Raw genomic sequence first — 21,386 nt, forward strand, 5'->3', positions numbered from 1 at the left:
ACATCATCTGGTGTCACTGCAGCTCACCACTAAAGATACAACCAGGAAGGAAGCAATACCATAACAGCTAGATAGTGATTTATAAATTAAAGTAACAAGACATTCTTTACTAGGCTAGATCTGAAATACTCTCGTAAACTATAAAATGTCTCCAGTTCAGTTACAGATTATTAATTTTGAAGCAGTAACAATTTAATTCCTTTATAAATATTAGTGTTCTTTGCTGAAACTTATGTCATGATTTCTTGCTTTTGTAGTTTGTTCCCTTTCATTTGTCTGCTAAACGGTCATACACACAAATTTATCATCGGGGAATGGCTTGCATTTTTCTCCCACCACAAAATAAACATTTATTTTTTGCTTTAGTGCACATTGCCCAATGATGATTCAATAATACTTTATTGTCACATGCACCGAGGTACAGCAACATTCTTTGTTTTGCATATGATACACAAAGTACGCAAAGAGTTACCACGTGTAGAATGTCGACAAAGTTACTAAAGTGTTCATTATAGTCCCAATGGTCCCTCTTCATTCTCGGTGGCCCTCGCCACCATGTCCCTTTTTGATCTCAGCGGGGCCTCCCACGCCGGGTCCCAGAGAGGTTGTGTGAGCTTGCCAGTGGAGACCTCTCCCAATTTGTCATGTGATCCATTATGTATCCCACCCAACTCATTTTTTCAGGATAGTCTGAAGAAGGGTCTCGACCCAAAACGTCACCCATTCCTTCTCTCCAGAAATGCTGCCTGTCCTGCAGCGTTACTCTAGTTTTTTGTGTCTATCTTCGGTTTAAACCAGCATTTGTAGCTCCTTCTTATTCATTTTTTCAGGAGTTCTGTGGCTTTAGTGAGTGGCAGTGATAGAATGAAAGATACAGTATGGAAACAGGCCCTTCGACCCACTGAGTTCACACTAACCATCAATGAGCCATCCACACAAGTTCTATGTTATCCCTCTTTCTCATCAACTCCCTACACACTAGGGTCATTTTATAGAAGTCAACTAACCTGCAGATCCACGGGTCCTTCGGATAGGGGAGAGAGTGTAAAAGTTAGATTATTTAACAATGTTTAAGGGTTTTAAGTGTATTTATGTTTATTTTTTGAAACATTCTATTTTGTAATAGTTTCCTGTGATAATTACTGAATATAATTTTTATTTTGTGCAACATGTATGTTCTTTTTCACCACTGACTACAGTCAAGTAAAACATGCCAATATTTCCAATAATACCAACAAAATGTACCATCTGATTTCTGAACTTTGAATACGTTTTCCATGCTTCCTTCAGCGCCGTGCTTTCTCTTCATTTTTTTTCTGTTCCTGTGCAGTATTTGAGTCATACAACATGGAAAGAGGCCTTTCTGTCCAATTTGCCCATGCCAACATTAGTCCCATCTGCCCTAATTTGGCTCCTATCCCTCTAAAGCTTCCCTTTCCATCCCTTCCTGTGCTGCACTACAACAGTACAGCACAGGATCAGAACCTTCGGCCTACAATATCTGCACACACCATGATGCTAAGATAAGCTGATCTCATCTGCCTACACGTGATCCACATCCCTCTGATTATTGCAAATTCATGTGCCTGACGAAAAGCTTCTTAAAACCTACAATGGAATCACTAGCTCATTCCAGGCACCTACCACCATCTGTGCAAAAATGTTGCTCCGCATATCTCCTATAGCGTTTGCCACATCACCTGAAACTATTATTTTTTTTTCTATGTGGACCAATTAATCTAATTATCTACATCTTTCTGAACATGGTTTTTATGCTTATCAATTGGTGACATAGCAAAATTATATAATACTGTATGATTGTTCAACATTCCTTTAAAACAAAACAAGGAACCCATAAACCCCCACCAATATCAACCCAGATAAATTGCATTAAAACTTTTAATCACCTACTAATTCAGTTTACTCCTCAAAGAATTTGCTGGTTATTAAACATGATATTCCTTCATATTTTATATGGTTTGGTGATCCGAATCTCAATGCAGCTCTGTAACAGATTTGTTGATAGTGTCAATACTGTGGCTCAGCTGGTGAAGCAGCTTTCTCACAGCGCTTAAAACCCTGGTTCTATCGTGACCTCCTGTGCCTATGACCTCTCCCTATGACCATGTGGATTTCCTCCGAGTGCTCCAGTCTCCTTCCACATCCCAAGGAAGGCCGGCTTTGAAAATTAAATGGAATCTGTAAGGAGTGGATGAGAAAGTGGAATAACATAGAACATATTAATGGTGGACTTGATGATCCAAAGAGCCTGTTCCCATGCTGTATCTTTCAATCAATTAACTTTGTGTGCTTAATATAAACCACCGGTCATGATCTCTCTTTGTATTGACCACTTTCTTTACAATTGAAAGGGATTCTGAATGATTCTCAATCCTTTCTATGCTATGTACATTTGTATCTTTTTTAAATTATTCTTCTTTGCATTCAAGTTATCTTTGACCTATACAAGCACTGCATCTTCCTTCGTTCTTATCATCATCAACCTCCCAGGACTTGTATTTCTTAATTAATTACATTAACCTTTACAAAATGTTTGTGGGTTTATCATTGTGTCTCCAATGTTTACTTCTCTAAGCCTTGCACTTTCATTTTGATTTCTTATTTTGCTCATTAGTGAATTAGATTGTGTTCTCTCTGCTCTCCATTGTTCAAGCACTTCTTTGACTTCTGCATTGACACGACGAAATACATGAGTAAAAACGCGGTGGTAAACTAAAATGCGCTGGATATTTGATGCTGATCAATGTGCATTTTCATTATTAAACCATGTCATGGTAGATCAGTGATGGATACCCTTCAGCCCATTCATTTAGTCATGGGTCCTAATTAAAAAAAGGGTCTTAAGGGGTGGCACAGTGGTGCAGTTTGGAGAGTCCCTGGTTCGATCCTGATCTTTGCACGTCCTGTGAACACGCGTGACCTGTAACACGTGTGACCTGCGTGAAGTTTGCTTGTTCTTCCTGTGAACATGCGTGTTTACTCCGGGTGCTCCAGCTTCCTGGTTTGCAGGTGAAATGGCCTCTATGAATTTCCCCTATTGTGTAGGGAATGGATGTAAAAGTGAGATTACATAAAACTAGTGTGAACGGGTGAGCGATGGTCAGCATGGACGTGGTGTTTTTCAATCAATCAAAAAGGAGTTCATTAGTCACATTCTCTACCTCTATACCTCCATCCTTTTAACTTACATGTACCCAGTCATCGAAGAGGGGACCCGGCAAGGGGCCACCGAGTTGAAGGGGGGGACCCAGCGTGGGGGGGGGGGGGTTGCACCTGTGGCCACGTGCAGCGGCAGGCCAAGTTTAAGCTGCGAGCAGAAGATAAGACTGTTCGATGAACTTTATATAACTGTTGATGCCAGAAACGTGGCGACTCTCGTGTACTGCCTTGGTGAAGTCTGCTGTACGATTTTACCAAGTTGGATGCACAGCAAAGCATTTTACTGTACCTAGGTACATGTGAGAATAAAGTATCATTGAATTATTTATCTAAATTTCTTTTTAAAGCTTCTGGAGAATCCATATTCACTATCCTAACATGCAATGTGATCTGTTTTTCTGTAATTCAATGTCACACCTTCATTAAAAAGGTGACATTAGCTGACGTTTTTTTGTTTTCTTAGCTAACATACCAATGGCTTTCAGGATGGGGATGGCAATATTTTGTATGAATTGCAGATTATATATGACCTTGTTTCACAAGAGAGCAGCATGAAGTGACACAGTGAAACAGTTAACCTCAACCAGACATCTCAAACTTAAAGAGATGAGCAGAAGGGTTTGGGCTTAATTGTTTCAGTTGCTAATACTTTGAATAGATTTGACGGAAGTAGAATTAGATCGGCTTTCTTCAAGTTGAAGATAACTTTTTTTGACAAAAGAGGCAATTAAAGTGAAAAAAAGAGGGAGTAGAATCAATCTGTTTGACTGCCGACTTTATCAGTTCCTGCATTCCAATATTCTTATTCAAAAAAGTTTGAAGAATGAAGAATCTATTCAGTTAATTAAAGTACAAAATAGCGTATATTCTCTTCCCAAGTAATTAAGGTTCATTCTGTAAGGTTCAAATATTTGAAAAAAAGAATATATTTCTATGGCCTAAGAATTAAAATTAAAGTGAATAATTAATTTGGCCTATTTTGCTTTGTCATTTGAGATCACCAATTCATTGTCTGCATTCCTGTCTTTAATGCCTACTTGAACAGGGAAACTAAATCACTTAAGTTTAATTTGAAACACTTCTGACTATGAAAGGTGTCTTTAGTGTTATACTGGGGTATCAAATTCAAACTCAAATTTTATTTTGGTTAATGGTGGGTGAACTGTAAATTGGCAATTATCAGGCAACCGAGTCATCTTACCAACAATTAGAGACCAGTTCTAAGCTACAGTCTACCTAATTGGGGACCCTCGGACTATCTTTAATCGGACTTTACCTTGCACTAAACATTATTCCCTTTATCATGTATCTGTACACTGTGGATGGCTCGGTTGTAATCATGTATTGTCTTTCCGCTGACTGGTTAGTATGCAACAAAAGCTTTTTGCTGTACCTCAATACACGTGACAATAAGATAAACAAAATTAAACTAAACTAAATTGAAATGAGTCTGAAGAAAGGTCCTAACCTGAAAGGCCGCCTGTCCATTCCCTCCCAATTGTTGTCTGGCCTGCTGAGTTCACTCCAGTACTTTGTATTTTGTTATAAACTCTGCCAGCTTGATGCATGGTGTAAATAATCAAAAACCATGTGGTTGGGAAGTATTTTTAAAGAAAGTGGGTCAGAATGTGCTGTTGCAAGGCTTCAAATAGCATGCGTCATTACTTCAATTTGCATTTAATCATGCATCCGTTCCATGCCTGCAGCTGCATTGCTATCTATGTATAAATAATGACAAGCTTCATTAACCTCCCTTCTGACAACAAAGCCTAACCCATTCATCTTTAACGTATCATAGAAGGGAACCAATGACATGTTTAAGTCTTTAAACATTTTTTGTCACCTAATTACAGGAAGTCTTAAGGATAATGTTATGATGAAGGAAAACAAATATCTGGGATTGGAGTAAAGCAGTAAAATAGTAGGATTGAGAGACAAACAATGCTAGGATTAAGCAGGAGGTGCATTTTAGAGTTGGTGAATTTGTTAATCCTGGCTAAATTGGAGAGGCTAGGACTTCAAAGTGGGGTAAAGTTTCAGGGTTGCAAGGTTTTGCAAAGTTTTGGTCAATTTGGAATTGTTCTCTGCAGAGCTGGGACAAGCTGCGAAGAGGTGCCAGAGTGTCTGGAGCTTAGATACAATTTGCAAGCAAAGAATTGGAATATCTGCAAACCCTGTCAATTTAGTGCAAAATGCATAGAATGGATTGGATGGTTGCAAACCAGACATACACCTTGTAAATAATTGTAAATATGTTGCAGAGTTTGACTTTGCCGAGTGTTGAGGTGTTGAGCCTTGTCTGGGTTTTCTGTTAATCAGGGTAAATGTTTCTAAGTTGGCTTCCTCTCGAAGTCCGTTTTGAATATAATGTATTGAACTGTTGTATCATTGGGTTAGGGGAATGCCTGTTATGTATGGGCTTAATCGATATCTGTAATTGGGTTATTAAGAGACTACCCCCATGTGGTTCGGCCCCTTGAGATCCCGGGACATACAAAAGTCCGCGATCACGAGGCTCAGCGTCGATCTTCTGGGAGAGCGCTTGGGACTGCATGACTTTCTGGAGTGTCTCTGTCTGAGCGAGGCCTAGAGGGCTTGAACAGGCAGATACGAGGATCGAATCCGCGGTGGGATAGGTACAGTAGCTGATCTGTAACGCACTTTTGGTAAAATAAAATGTAGTTGTTTCAAGTGCTTGATTCAGTATTTTTACTGAAACTAGATTGGGGGAAGCTTAGAAACGAGTAAATATCAAATTCAGTGTCTAATCTGATACAGAAAAGAAAGGTCAAAAGGAGAAAAAGTACATGAGCAAAAAATAACTAATACAATTCACATTTTGCATGTTTATAATTTTCAACAATGCAAAGAGGCAACATGGTGGCATTAGAGTTGCTGCCTTACCGCGCCAAAGAACCAGGTTCAGTTTTTACTACAGGTGCTGTCTGTACAGAGCTTGTGCGTTCTCCCCATGACCTGTGTGGGTTTTCCTGGGTGCTCCAGTTTCTTCCCACGCTCAAAAGATGTACAGGGTTGTAGGCTAATTAGTTTGATGAAGATTGTAAATTTTCCCGAGTGTTAATGCTAGTGAACGGGAATCTATTCCTTCAGGTTTTTGTCCAGTTTAGAGATACAGTTTAGAAACAGGCCCTTCGGCCCACCTAGTATGTGCCAACCAAACTGGGTGGGCCAAAGGGCCTGTTTTTACGCTGTATCTCTAAACTAAACTAAACCAAAGCTTGAAGGGATAGAACCTACATATGCAATAAAATAATAACAGAAAATGCTGGAAAGATTAAGTCTGAAGAAGGATCCTGGCCTGAAAAGTCACCAAACCATGTTCTCCACAGATGCTGCCTGGCCCCCTGAGTTACTCCAGCATTTTATGCCTTTCCATGGAAAAACCTTGCAGGCCAGACAGTACTTTCTGTTTTTATTTCAGAATTCTAGCATCTGCTATTTGTTTTTTTTTTGTTTTTTTAATAATACTTTTTATTAGAACCATATACATATCATAATTAAAACACATTTTGTTTATCAATTACATATTGTTAATAGATGGGATTCCAGCTATCAAAGTAATAGGGTCCTCATTTATCAATTGCATATTAACTCTGCTTCTATTTGTTTATTTTTTTTATAGATAAGAAGGGAAAAAATGATAAAAAAGAATAGAATAAATTACCAATAATACAACGTTGGAGATAGGTACGTAGATTATAAAACATAACTATTCATCTAATCCTGGGTTCGAGCTTCAGTCAGGCTTCTGTGCCGGACCAATTTACCCTTTTAAAAAATGAATAAATGGAGACCATATTCTAGCTATTTGTTTTTTAATGTGCAGTTTAGTTTAGTTTATTTCAGTTCAGTTTAGTTCAGTTTATAGGTACAGTACGGAAACAGGCCCTTTGGCCCACTGAGTCCTTGCCAACCAGCGATCCACGCACACTAAAGCTATTCTACACACACTAGAGTCCCACACATACTAGAGATAATTTACAATTTTAGCAAGCGAATTAGCCTACAAACCTTTAGTGTACGTTTTTGGATGGATGGAAACCAGAGCACCCGGAGAACACCCACACAGTAAAAAAACTCCACACCAACAGCACACATTGTCAGGATTGAACCTGGGTCTCTGGCACTGTAAGGCAGTAACTCTACCGATGCACCACTGTGCCACCAGTTGTATTGTAGTAGCTTTTCAAAGTCAGAGGGATTGGTCTGATGGCTGTTAATGGTGTTTAAAGCCCACTTTGACATAGACAAGATTGGACGTGATACAGCAAGCTTGTTTTTATGTACAAATTGCAAAAGCTTTATGCTTTTCATTGCATGCCACTGATGAGGCAGACATTGAGATCAGTGCGGTTGAAGCTTGCAGATGTATAATTCTCGTTCATTCACACAGCACAGATAAAGTATTCCTATAAAAAGCTGCCACTGTTATTTTAAATGACTGACACAGGAGAGTGAAAATTGTGCTTAATGTAAATAAAGAGTATCCTTATTTGTTATCTGCCTTTTCACTCAACTGGCAGATTGGAATTGGAGTATTATTGATGCAACATAAAAAGGCCAGAGGTCAGTGACTATAAGTAAGCAGCAATGTGGATGTCAAAGATGACAACACGAAATTACAAAAAGCCACTCTATGAAGCACTCTCCTCACATTTAATTTCAGATAACACTCCATAAGATTTTTCTGTAAATGCACTAAGCATATATGGCTGTGGCACATATGCTGAAATATTCATATTTGTTAAACATATTCTGCTGTAGTCAATGTTTAAATGTTTGCGGTTATGTTGGAAGTAGATTTTACTGAGATGAAAATGGAGACTGGTTCAACTGTGATGCCCTAAATAGCGAACTAGTTTGGTGGCATGTTATCCTGGTTTGCACATGAATAATGACTAATTTGTTGATGTATGGGTCCATTCACTGCAACTTAGTTATATGAGGACTGTTTAATACAAGTTGAGTCATTCCAAATGTGGATTAAATACAAAATAAAGTGTTCCTTCCAGGACGCACAAAACAATGAACTGGAGGTCACTGATACATATGTTAGGCTCCCATGCTATGCAACAATATAACGAAGCATTGTGTTAGCACTGCAACATTCACAGCTCAGCGCCTAACCCCTGCTGAATCCCTCTACGAGCTTTGGCAGGCCCACTCTGTGGTGTATTTCATGACACACGGTTTTTATTGGCACGGGTGGTTGATGGAGATTGGTTTAGTTTAGTTTAGACATACAGGGTGCAAACAGGCCCTTCGGCCCATGCCGACCAATGATCACCCACACAGTAATTTACAGAAGCCAATTAACCTACAAACCCACTCCTCTTTAGGATATGGGAGGAAACCAGAACAAGGTTAATTCCCGGGATGGCAAGACTGTCTTAAGTTGAGAGAATGGAGCGGCTGGGCTTGTATACTCTGGAATTTAGAAGGATGCGAGGGGATCTTATTGAAACATATAAGATTATTAAGGGTTTGGACGTGTTAGAGGCAGGAAACATGTTCCCGATGTTGGGGGAGTCCAGAACCAGGGGCCACAGTTTAAGAATAAGGGGTAAGCCATTTAGAACAGAGACGAGGAAACACTTTTTCTCACAGAGAGTTGTGAGTCTATGGAATTCTCTGCCTCAGAGGGCGGTGGAGGCAGGTTCTCTGGATTCTTTCAAGAGAGAGCTAGATAGGGCTCTTAAAGATAGCAAAGTCAGGGGATATGGGGAGAAGGCAGGAACGGGGTACTGATTGGGGATGATCAGCCATGATCACATTGACTCTTGCACCTATTGTCTATTGTCCATTGTCTATTGTCTATAGTCAGATCGGTGCAGTATAACATTAAATGGAAAGATCCACAGCAAGGTTTCAAATTAATTCCCACAGTAACTGATTGACATGGCAATTTCTTTAAATGCTGACTTTTATTACTTAGATAAAGTAATTATGGTATTTGATAGGGCATGATTAATGAAAAAAATTCCACCGCAATTATTAATATCTTTTTCCTTGATGAGAAATCATTGTGTTATAACATGGGCAGGACAGCGAATTTACTGGTAATCAGCTGTAGATCCCATTTTTGATAAGCTTGCTGTAATGGCGTCACGGCTGTTAATCCACTTGCGCAAATGCTATCTTGTAGCGAAGGCAATAGGTGCATAAGGACCAACACCGTCTACTTCGGAGCATGGCCAATGTGCAAAATGGAGAAGTGTAATTGCAAATTATTAAAATAAAAATCAAGCAGATAACAGCAAGTAATTTCAATGTCACAACCTAATTCCTGGAACTCAGAAATTGGATACAAAACGGGTCAGGTCGGCTCTGACTGGCAGCTCAAATTGCGATGTTGCCAATGTTGCTGCATTCGGCGCTGATAACCAGTCAGATAGCTGAAGTAAATGGCTGGGATTGCCCAGGTCTGGGAGCTAGGAATCCAACATTTTAGAGAGATACAAAATGCTGGAGTAACTCAGCGAACCTTAAATTTAGACTAAAAAAACACGAGGATGCTGACAAATTAACGGTGTGTGAAGAAGTTGATAACATCTTGACAGTAGGAAATAAGACATTTATTTCAAAGATTAGAACAGAGACAGATTGGCAGTTTTTGATATAGTGTACTCAACAAATCTTGCTGAAGAATCTAAATGTCAGTTGCTGGACAAAGGAGTTTTGATAATCTGGAATCAGTGCACTTTGGTAGATGAGCTTATTGGAATACAAAATTAGATGGGATGCCTCTTCTGTTGTCTCAATTTATACACATTGGCAGATTAGTCCAGACTGTGGAGAGGAAAATAGAACAATTTTTGAAAGTAGTCTTCCATGGTATTTCAACGTAATTATTAACGACAACATAAATACTTGATGGTAGTGCAAAATATACACAGGAGGACTATCTAAGATAATGTTGGTCACATCCTGGTATTTATAGTTGGCATCAGTTCATTTTACAGACCAATGTACTTTGATCTAAAAAAGTGTAGGAAGGAACTGCAAATGCTGGTTTAAAATGAAGATAGACACAACAAGCTGGAGTAACTCAACGGGACAGGCAGCATCTCTGGATAGAAGAAATGGGTGACGTTTCGGGTCGAGACCCTTCTTCAGTCTAGATCTTTGATCTAAAAAAGGACAGATTCAAACCTGTTACTCATCACGCAGGTTCACCATCGATTTCCACCACTCTCAGTTCCAGAGCCTTGCCGTATTATCCGTTTTGCCGGCCCAACAGAGGTCACGGCCTTGAGGGGGGGCCGAGATACCGGCTCGCAAAGTTGCCCTTAGTAGTCGGCTATGGGAACTGATCTGCCAGCTCGGGCTGGACTGGAGTTCCAGAGGCACGGCCGCAGGTGTCAAATTTGACCCACCGATTGTCCCTGGAAGCCGGCTATGGGATGGATCTGCCGGCTCCGGCTGCAGGGGACAAATTCGACCCGCTGATCGGCCACAGAAGTCGCAATAAGGTCAGGATCATCATCCTCACCCAGGCTAGGCCCACATTTTCAGGGGGGCTTCCGGGTGTGAATTCAAGAGGGCTCTCGCAATATTGTGCGGATCAAAGGTGCCAGACTACTAGTTGCCGGAAATTCGGTGGTGGACCTGTACTGTTTATCGACTCACTCATCAACAGACTGATGGATCTTGTCATCAAGGGCTGGTAATTAGGACTTTCCATAACTTTCGCAATGAATCTCACTCTAGGGTTCGCCTTCTGACCAAAGTATAAGTATAGTATAATTTCTCTTGAAATCAAAACAACATTTTATTTCATCTGGCATCAAAGAGCCCTTGTAAAACAAAACAATTGAAATCAGATGGAGACATACAGTTGCAAGCACAAAACTGCTTACTTTAATCAACCAGCCTCAGTAAAACACTAAATAACCTATTCAGATCATTGTCCAACACATGACATGCTACATCAGTGAGGTTCACTCAGTAACTAGTAGATACATAGGTAGAGTAGCTCTTCAAGTGTTTTTTGTTGCCTTCCACATTTAGTTTAGAGATATAGAGAGAAACAGGCCCTTCGGCCCACTGAGTCCATGCCGACCAGCGATCCCCGCACTCTAACACTATCCTACACACACTGGAGACAATTTACACATACACCAAGCCAATTAGCCTACCTGCTTGTACGTCTTTGGAGTGTGGGATGATACCGAAGATCTCAGAGAAAACCCACGCGGTCTTGGGGAGAAAGTACAAACTCCATACAGACAGGACCCGTAGTCAGGATCAAACCCAGGTCTCCGGCATTGCAAGCGCTGTAAGGCAGCAACTCTACCGCTGCGCCACCGTGCAGTTTGAAAGATTTGTTTGAAGGACAAATAAATCGGTAAATCAACTGCCCACTGTAAATAGAAAGTGAGTGATGGAATATGTACATGTGGGAAAGGGACGGGGGGGGGGGGGGGGGGGGGGCGGGGACGGACGGATGGTGGGGGGGGAGGGGGTGTGCAGGAGGATAGACATAGTCTAAATCAGTGTTTTATGGTCTGCATGGACGACCAACAGGCCTATTTCCGTGCCGAATGACTCGCTGACAAGGGCAGAGAGAAAGCCTTCGCTCAAAGATTGCTCAATGTTCAGTTCCATTTGCCACTCTTCACATAATAAAGTGGATGACGCCCACATTCAGAAAGATCTTGACAATATATGCAGATGTGGGCTGGAAAGTGACAGGTAACATTTTCACCAAACATGTGTCAGACAATAACTGTCACCAACGAAAGCGAGCCTGACATTCGTTGGCATTTTTTAAAATGTCAGATCAGACTGTGTATCCTGTGTCAACTGATTCACATCCTGATTCCGCTATGACAACTTTCTACCGTCTACAAGGCAGAAATCAGAAGAGTGATGGAATATTGTCCACCTGCGTGGCTGGGCAAAACTATAGGAATACTCCAGACTCAGAACGTTAGTATGGCATCTCTGTGTGGTATCTCAGCTGCACGGAGGCGGAGAGGAGAGCTCTTCAGCGCGTCGTCAACAGAGCGCAGCGGATCATTGGGACAGAGCTACCAGCCTTGGAGGGTATCTACCACACACAGTGCCTCAGGAAGGCCCTCAGCATCCATAAGGACTCATCACACCCCTGCCACGGTCTGTTTCAACTACTTCCCTCCGGCAGACGTTACAAGGCCTTCTACGCCCGAACCTCTAGACTCAGGAACAGTTTTATCCCAAGAGCTATAGCGGCTCTGAACCGGCCCTAATGAGTGCCCCCCCACCCACCCCCTTTGGACAGTCTCCCTCAGATGGTCACGTCAATCAATTCAGCTTGTTTATTTATGTATTGTATTTTACCTTTCTTGTACATCAGTGGAGCTGCATACTAAATCTCGTTGCACTGACGTGCAATGACAATAAAAGATATTATTATTATTATTATTACTATTATATTATTATACGGGACAAAGACTCAAACTTGACTGGCAATCTATCAATAATGGGGTGGCACAGTGGCACAGCGGTAGTTACTGCCTCACAGCGCCAGAGACCCGAGATCGATCCTGACTGTGGGTGCTGCCTGTACAGAGTCTGTATGTTCTCCCTGTGACAGCATGGGTCTTTTTACGGGTGCTTCCTTATCCTCCCACATTCCAAAGATGTACAGGTTTGTAGGTTAATTGGCTTCTGTTAATTGTAAATGTTATCAGGCAACCAAACCATGCTATCCACAACTAGGGAGTGGTCCTGATCGACCATCTACCTCATGTGAGACTTTTGGACAATCATTAATCTGACTTTACTGGACTTCATCTTGCACTAAATGCAATTCCCTTTATCCTGTATCTGTACACTATGGATGGCTATTTATTTTAATCATGTAGAGTCTTTCCGCTGACTGGTTTGCAGTGCACCAAAAAACATTTCCTCTGTACCTCGGTACATGTGACAATAATCTAAACTAAAAATATAGAGAACTGAACCACTGCAGTTAATCTAGGAGTTGAAACAATAAATGCCAATGAAGAAATTGTCAGACAAGGCACCTAATGTTTTCACAGTAACGTGCTTGTGAAAAGCCCCAAATAAAATTCATTTTTATAGTCCATTCTGAATAATTAGAAGATCTTTACTGACTTTTATATTTGAGCGACTGTTATTTATACATCAGATAAATCTCCTTGTAGGTCAAAATGTATTTATTTTCTGTCAATACCTTTTGCAAAACTAAACCTATTGCTCAGAAATTAATGTCTGGCCTGTAAATGGAACGCATAGCAAATGTAACACATCGATAGACACTAGAAGTGACTGATGTGCTCACGTGTCAGCTACACATGGGTCTTTTCCTTCATATAAAAGATAAATACAAGCATGTCATATCCCATCATATCTGCAAGGTCAAGCACAAGGCAAGAAATGGCCTTCATGTGAGAGAAGAATAAAAAGAACTCTTTTCAAAAGAGCTGTCATCAAATAAAGCCGAGAGCTGGCTGAGCATGATGCTAAGTCCTGATACAGAGATTCAGCAGAATGAAAACATGCCATGTAGCCCTCTGATTCCACGCCAACCACCAAACACCTATTTGCACTAATCCTACACTAATCCCATTTTCTCCTGCCCACGTTCCCCTTCCACTATCCCTCAATCCTGTCACTCACCCACGTATTGCAGGCAATTTGTTGTGGACAATTAACTGACCAACCCATGTCTTTGAGACGTGGGTGGAAATGAAAATTCACGTTATTGCAGAGAGTACAGGAAAATTCCACACACGGTCAGCACCGGAGGACAGGATTGAACCCAGGTTACTGGAGATATGGACTGCACACTGGGCCAATACAATGTAGACTTTACTGTGGACACTATTTTAATTTTTTGAATATGTATCTCCAGATTTTTATATTTCGTCATTTTAACTTGCAGACCTCGCCTCACTTTGTTAACTTAATGTCTCCTGGGATAGAAATGCCAATTACTGCAATGCCACAGATAAAAAATTGTTTTAATTGAGATTTTGCAAGATTGGAATCTGCAAAAATTCAGGTAGATGAGTCAGTTGCCATGGTAAGTGGCCGAGAGTTATGATATTGGGAAATCTGAAGTCGAGCAAGATTAATGTAACAATTTACATACTTATCCTATTTCAAGCAAGCATTTGCTATCTATCATTGCTAAATACGATTAGGTAGCATAAAACCAGCAGCAAAATACAACGTGAGGCTTTGCCTTGCAATCCCCATTCACTAACACTCAGTTTCTCATGATACATATGGGACAGAGATCAATTTACTAACACTCACTATTTCTCACAATATACAGAGGACGGGTATCTGTGTGGATATTACTGGAAAGCTCAGAGAAAGTAGCAGCAGAGTATTGCAGGCGGAGGAAGGGAAGTTAACTGTATATGCAGAGGAACAGAACACAAATCACAGAAGGTGCTAATGAGGCTATGGAAGGCGCTGTCATGATCGCCTTGTGTCTATATCAGATCGAATAAGGATATGCAGGCACTGGAGGAAGTGAAAATATATTTTAAGGCAACAGGCTGTAAGACAGTAACACTGAAACATTTGAAAATGTTTACTCTAGAGAAGTGGTTGCTCAGGGGATATGCTTCAGTATTCATTTCTTTCAGGTATATATATTGCATCTTCAGTCATTCCAAGCAATCACAAAGTAGGGGCTGCAGGCATGGGATTAGAAGGGGAAAAACAGACTTTAGGTTTAACTGTGTAGAACAGGTGTAGAAGTGCACCAGTGAAGGTTGATGCAGTTATTTAAATAAGAGGGTGCTTCCTGAAATTGGAAAGACGTAAGAAGCCAAAGGCAATGATGTGGGATTGCAAGTGGATGGAGAGTTAAAATCACTGTAGCGCGGCGGTAGATTTGCTGCTTTAAGGCGCCAGAGACCCGTGTTCGATCTTGATAATGGGTGCTGTCTGCATGGAGTTTGTACGTTCTCCCTGTGACCGTGTGGGTTTTCCCCGGGTGCTCTGGTTTCCTCCCACACGCCAAAGTTCTACAGGTTTGTAGGTTAATTGGCTTCGGTAAAGTTGTAAATTGTCCCTGGTGTATCGGATAGTGCTAGTGTACAGGGTGATTGCTGCACAGTACAGACTCGGTGGGCTGAAGGGCCTGTTTCCACGCTGTACCTCTAAAGACAAAAGTCTAATGGAAGTGTTTTCCAGAGTGGTCACTTAATTTTTGTTACATTTCTCAATCTACAAGGAGACTACATTGAGGGCACAGAATGTAATATAAAGCTTACTTTGAAATTATGTTTGGATACTTAGATAGGGGGAAGGGGGGAGGTGAATGGATATATGTTGCATTTCCTACAAGTGCCAAGGAAGAGGGATGGAGATAGAACATTGGATCAGAGAATTACAGTGTGACTAGTGTCCTCAGATTGTGGAAAGGGCGGGGTAGAGGAAGTTGCATCTGGCATGAATCTCCACAACCTCTAAAGTGATTATCCTTTCATTGTGGAGTCCAGCAAGGTGAAAAGTGAGGACGTATGCAACCCTACTCATGAATTTGATGAAGGGTCCCAACCTGAAACATTGCCTATCCATTCCCCCGTAGATGTTGCCTGACTCACTGAGTTCCTCCAATACTATATTTAGACTCAAAATGCTGGAGTAACTCAGTGGGTTCAAGCAGCATCTCTGGAGAAAAGGAATAGGTGACGTTTCAGGTCAAGACCCTTCCTCAGACTCAGTTGGGAGTGAGGACCAGTATAGTGTTTATGGAGGGAAATTTTCTGGGACTGCGGTTGAGGAAGAAACAGAGGTGTTTGAGCGGGGGAAGAAGGAGAAATGGAGAAAAGGAACAGGTGACATTTTGGGTCGAGACCGACCCAAAATGTCACCTGTTCCTTTTCTCCATTTCTCCATGTGTTCTGGTTTCCTCCCACTTTCTTAAGGCGTGCAGGTTTGTAGATCAATTGGGCTTCTGTAAATTGTCCCTAAAGTGTAGGATAGTGCTAGTTTACGGGGTGATTGTTGGTTGGTGTGGACTCGGGCCTAAGGGCCTGTTTCCATGCTGTATCACTGAACCAAACAAAACTAATCTGCATTTATTTTTGGATTTTCATTGATTTTAAAGTTTTGAACCACACGTTTCTCTTTTATACTTCCCAGATATGGCTATACCTCTTGGCTTCAATTAGTTTTTAATTTTCTGGCTCTAACCACTGACTCGAAAAGTAGTTGTTACCCTGGCTACTTTAGTCAGTGCTCTATCACAGACCTTCCCTCTGCTCTTTGCACCCGTTCCCTCTCTGCAACTTAACAGACTTGTTTTCTTATTTTTCCAATTCTGGGGAAGAGTCATTGACCCAAATGGACAACTCTGTCTCTCTACTCACTGATGCTGGTGAACTTGTTTGGTTTCTATTTCTTTTGAAAGGGGCATTATTTTCTGTTGAATTCTTCATACTGTTGTTGAATAACAACCTCTTACAGCGCTCACCAACCACATAATATTCTCACCTTTTCTATTGTTTCCTCCATTTATTTCTATTTCTATATTAAATGTCTTATTCTATATTCTTCTGAAGATAGACGTAAAATGCTGGAGTAACTCAGCGGGTCAGACAGCATTTCTGGAAAAAAGGAATAGGTGACGTTTCGGTTCGAGACCCTTCTTCAGACTGAGAGTCAGGGCAGAGGGAAACTTGAGATATGAAAAGGTACAGAACAAATCAGTGCCAGCCCTGATGACTCAAGAAAAGTGGAGTCCACAATGGTCCATTGTTGGCTGTGGAAGACGTGATAATGAAGGGATACAAACAGTGACACTTGCAAGACGACTAGGGTGGGGGAGGAATGGAGAGAGAGGGAATGCATATTCTCTGTGGGTGATTTAAGGTGTGAAAGTGATCCATCATTGGATACAGCTATAATCTCTAATGCATCTTTTCATGGTAACATCTCTCAGAAATAGTTTGATGCTGGAGGTGGGTTTTTTTCTTAGAGACAGCACAACTGCTTAGAGTTGAACATGACAGATGGTTTGTTCAACACTATAATAATAAAAATATACATATGTCAATGATGGACAAGAAGAGAACAAGTAGCCTCCAGGCCCAGCCCATATCAAGACAATGCTCATCCACACGTCCTTCCCAGAATCCTTACCTCTGACTCTCATTTGCAGCTCGTGCAGTGATCTCAAACGACAGACAACACAGTGGTGTAGTGGCAGATGTGTTGCCTCACAGCGCCAGAGAACCAGGTTCAATCCTGACTACGGGTGCTGTCTGTACGGAGTTCGTGTGTTCTCCCCATGACCTGAGTGGGTTTTCTCCGGGAGCTCCGGTTTCCTCCCACACTCCAAAAGCATGCAGGTTTGTAGGTTAATTGGCTTGGTAAAATAGTAAATTTTCCCTAATCTGTGTAGAATTGTGCTAGTGTGCGGGGATCGCTGGTTGGTGCAGACTCGGTAGGCCAAAGGGCCTGTTTCCGCACTGTATCTCTAAACAAAACTAGACTTTACACATATTAATGTGTGGATGGTCAAGTACATTATTTTTATTTGAAGGGTCTGGCATTCAGAAACATTCAAAAAAATAAACAAAGCTCTTCAAAATTAATCAGTCTTTTTAAACAAATATAAACAGTGGGAAACAATCAAATACCTTTAAAAAAATTAGTACAACTTATAACAATGGAACACTTCACTAACAGTGGAACACTTAGTATAATAACTCAGTGATTAAAAAATAATACAAATTATCGCAGGGTCACCCAGTGACCTTTGAAACACCAGCAATCCCGCTGAAATGAATGGAATCACCAATGGTCCTACCTGCCACAGGTTCAGCACTCAGATTCCCAGCAGCTCTGCTGGGAAACTGCAGTGGGTTGGTGATCCATGCTGGAGTCCATGAGATGCACAATGTTGCCACACAGGCACAATGAATGATGGCAGTGTGAGGAGTTCTCTACAAGTTCAATGCTTCTGTGGGCACGAGTGGTCCTCAGAAGTGTTTCAGATTATCAATCTTATAGATGTTCCTGCAAATTGTCATGCACTGGCAACTCAAACATATCAGAAAATGCGTGAGATGCAAAGAGACTTTGCTATCACTCACATTACACCGTCACACAAAAGGACAGTCTGAGATGGGTCCCGACCTGAAACGTCACTGATCCATGTTGTCCACAAATGCTGCCTGACTCACTGAGTAACTACGGCGATAGTTACAAATAGCTGGAGTACCTCAGCGGGTCAGGCAGCATCCATGGAGATAAGGGATAGGTGACATTTCATGTCTGGGACCCTTCTTCAGACTCATGTGTGTCCTTTTCGTGTATTAACCAGCATCTGCAATTCTTTGTTTCTACGCTATCACACAGTATAAATTTCATTGCATTTCATTTCTTGAGCAGTCCTGGAGCAATACACACACTTAAAAGGGTTGTTGTGTAAGATATCATGCCTCATTAAAAATGTGCCATTTCTCAAATGTTTCTAATGATTATTTTTGTTTCCCTGAGAAACAGAAGAGCAAAAGGCCCAACAACAACCTGAAAAGCCTTTCAACTTAATTTTAAATTGCACGGCATAATGTTGTCCAGTTTAAACATTTAATTCCAATTATTGTTTTCAAAGGTTTGCAGTAACCTGCCGACAGCCGCAGGTTTGAATCCTGCAGAGACTTTCAGCTTGAAATTATGTCTGTCAGTTTTTATCAGATCAGCTGAGGCACTTTTCACAGCTCTGCCTTGTAGCCTTAGGACAGCGTGTTCTTTACGTTCAACCTGTACCTGGCATAATGAGCAAAATATACAGGCACCAATTGAAGCACAATCCGTTTTCTTTGTTCACGAGATATGGACAGTGCTGGTAACATTAACGATCTTGAACAGGCCCCAAAATGAGGAGGCAAAAAATAGTCAAGCTTATGTGTGTCTAAAGTCACTTGTCAGTCGGTCTGGATAAGAACGAGACCTCCTTCACTGAGGCTGCCATTTTGTTTTCTCAAATTGCTAGATTTATTTTACTACGTGGATTCAGATTTTCTGTAGCATGGTGGGATTCAAATACATACCTGTGGATGGTCCAGTGTCTTAAACAATATCGACACAAGGAACTGTAGATGCTGTATACAAAAGATAAAGACAAAGTGCTGGAGTAACTCATCAGGTCAGGCAGCATTTCTGGAAGACATGGAGTCAGGACCCTTCTCCAGAGATGCTGCCTGACCTGCTGAGTTATCCAGCACTTTGTGATTTTTTTTACCTTAAACAGTATGTTTCTGTCTCATTATTCTAAATATTGGTGATTTCAAACAACCTTTTTCTTTAAGTTGTTCTTGCAGTCCTTAAAGCAGGCACCATAACTGGACAAATTGGCATTTGTGTCCAATAGCCACACTGGAAACATGCAGGTGGGTGAGTGGCTTGTCTCTTTGTGCAACTACAGCAATAATATCCATTGAAAAAAAGAAATCTGCCTTATTTATCTGCCCTGATTTAAATACAGTGCCAATGCTACTCTGTTGTCATGGATAATGATGTGTGCAATCCAAGGACAGAGGTGGATACTGGGCAACAAAGTGCAGATGTTGGAATCTTGAACAAAACACAAAGTGCTGAGAAACACATTGGGATTAGTTTTAATTTTAGAGATGAAACTTGGAAACAGGCATTGAGTCCACATACAGATCATCGATCACCGGTTTACACAAATTCTACGTTATCACACTTTCAGATTCACACTCTATATAATAGGGGCAATTTTACCGAAGCACCCTGAAAAACCCCACACAGTCACAGTGAGAACGTACAAACTCAGTACTGATAGTACCCATAGTCAGTATCAAACCCGGGTCTCTGTCACAAAAGGTGCGTTGAGATCAGGAACTGAATGGTCCTGACAAAATTCAAATCGAGCATCTGTGAGCCATTCATTGGTGAGCAAGTGCTCTTTATAATGAACAAGTTGTGCTCAATATATCAGTCATCTTGTTTGCCTAATACTCCAGAATCTCCTCAATATTATTTCTCTCCTGATCTTTCTGCTGTGAGATCCCTGCTGAAAGACCAACCTCTCTGTTAGGTTGTCTTTCAGTTCCTGCCATAACTCCCTAAGTTCTCAATCATAGGGCAGTCGATATGACAAACAACCTCTGTCCAAGAGGAAGCCCTTCACAGAATACTAACATTTGTTATTTATTAACTACAAAACAGAGGAGGGAATCATTTATTGTGTAGAAAGGAACTGCAGTTGTTGGTTTAAACCGAAGATAGGCACAAAAATCTGGAGTAACTCAGCAGGACAGGCAGCATCTCTGGAGAGAAGGAATGGGTGACGTTTCAGGTTGAGACCCTTCCTCAGACCTGATGAGAATGATTCCACAGGAATTATTTATTGGTTTTTGTCTTCGTAGAAACAAGATTATTTGTATTTCAATAACCTTTCTTTTCCATATTTTATTTTTTAAATGACATTTGGCCTCATAAATCAAGACTTCAATGCAATTCATTTTGATAAATTCTTTCCAAAGGAAAATTTAAATGTATGACATTGCATATTATTACCTGTCTCCACACAAAGATTGTGGTACCAGATGTTACAAGAATACCCGGAGGAATTATTTTTTGACAGTGAGTTATTTTGAAGTACAGGATGAATTGATTCCTTACTTGTACAATGTTCAGTAAAGCCTTGTGGTATTCCAAACATTAGTACTCAAAGAGTCCCCCAGCAAAAACTTAGAACCAACACTTGTTGCTCGAAGGGCAAAAATGTCAGTTATATTTTGGTAGAGAGAGGTCACAGCTTCATCTGTCAAATCATCTATCATGATACACAACAATCTGAGTCATTTTTAGTTTTGAGATGCAGTGTGGGAACAGGCCGGTCGGCCCACTGAGTCCATGCCGACCATCGATCACTCGTACACTGATATAGTTTAGTTAGAGATACAGCGTGGAAACAGGCCCTTGGGCCCACCGAGTCCACGCTGACCAGCGATCCCAGTACATTAACACCATCCTATAGACAAAGGACAATTTACAATTTTGCCAACCAATTAACTTCCAAACCTGTATTTCTTTGGAGTGTGGGTGGAAACCAGAGCACCCGCGTAAAACCCATGCCGGTCACGGGGAGGACGTACAAAATCCGTACAGAAAGCACCCGTAGTCACGATCGAACCCGGGTCTCTGGCGTTGTAAGGCAGCAACTCTACCACTGTGCCACC

The 21,386-nt window shown here is 41.1% G+C and overlaps 1 protein-coding gene and 1 long non-coding RNA gene across 2 annotated transcripts in view; one reads left to right on the plus strand and one right to left on the minus strand.

The window, feature by feature from the left end:
- The window catches only part of LOC116980693 (limbic system associated membrane protein), a 1,768,528-nt gene that overhangs the window by 778,225 nt on the left and 968,917 nt on the right, over positions 1 to 21,386 (minus strand). The window lies entirely within an intron of this gene.
- Positions 1,058 to 10,672, plus strand: LOC116980697. Its single transcript, XR_004414042.1, has 3 exons — positions 1,058 to 1,068; positions 8,025 to 8,028; positions 10,372 to 10,672. It is a non-coding gene; the product is annotated as an uncharacterized LOC116980697 (long non-coding RNA).

Source organism: Amblyraja radiata, chromosome 14, assembly GCF_010909765.2.
Source record: "Amblyraja radiata isolate CabotCenter1 chromosome 14, sAmbRad1.1.pri, whole genome shotgun sequence".
Classification (NCBI taxonomy): Eukaryota; Metazoa; Chordata; class Chondrichthyes; order Rajiformes; family Rajidae; genus Amblyraja; species Amblyraja radiata.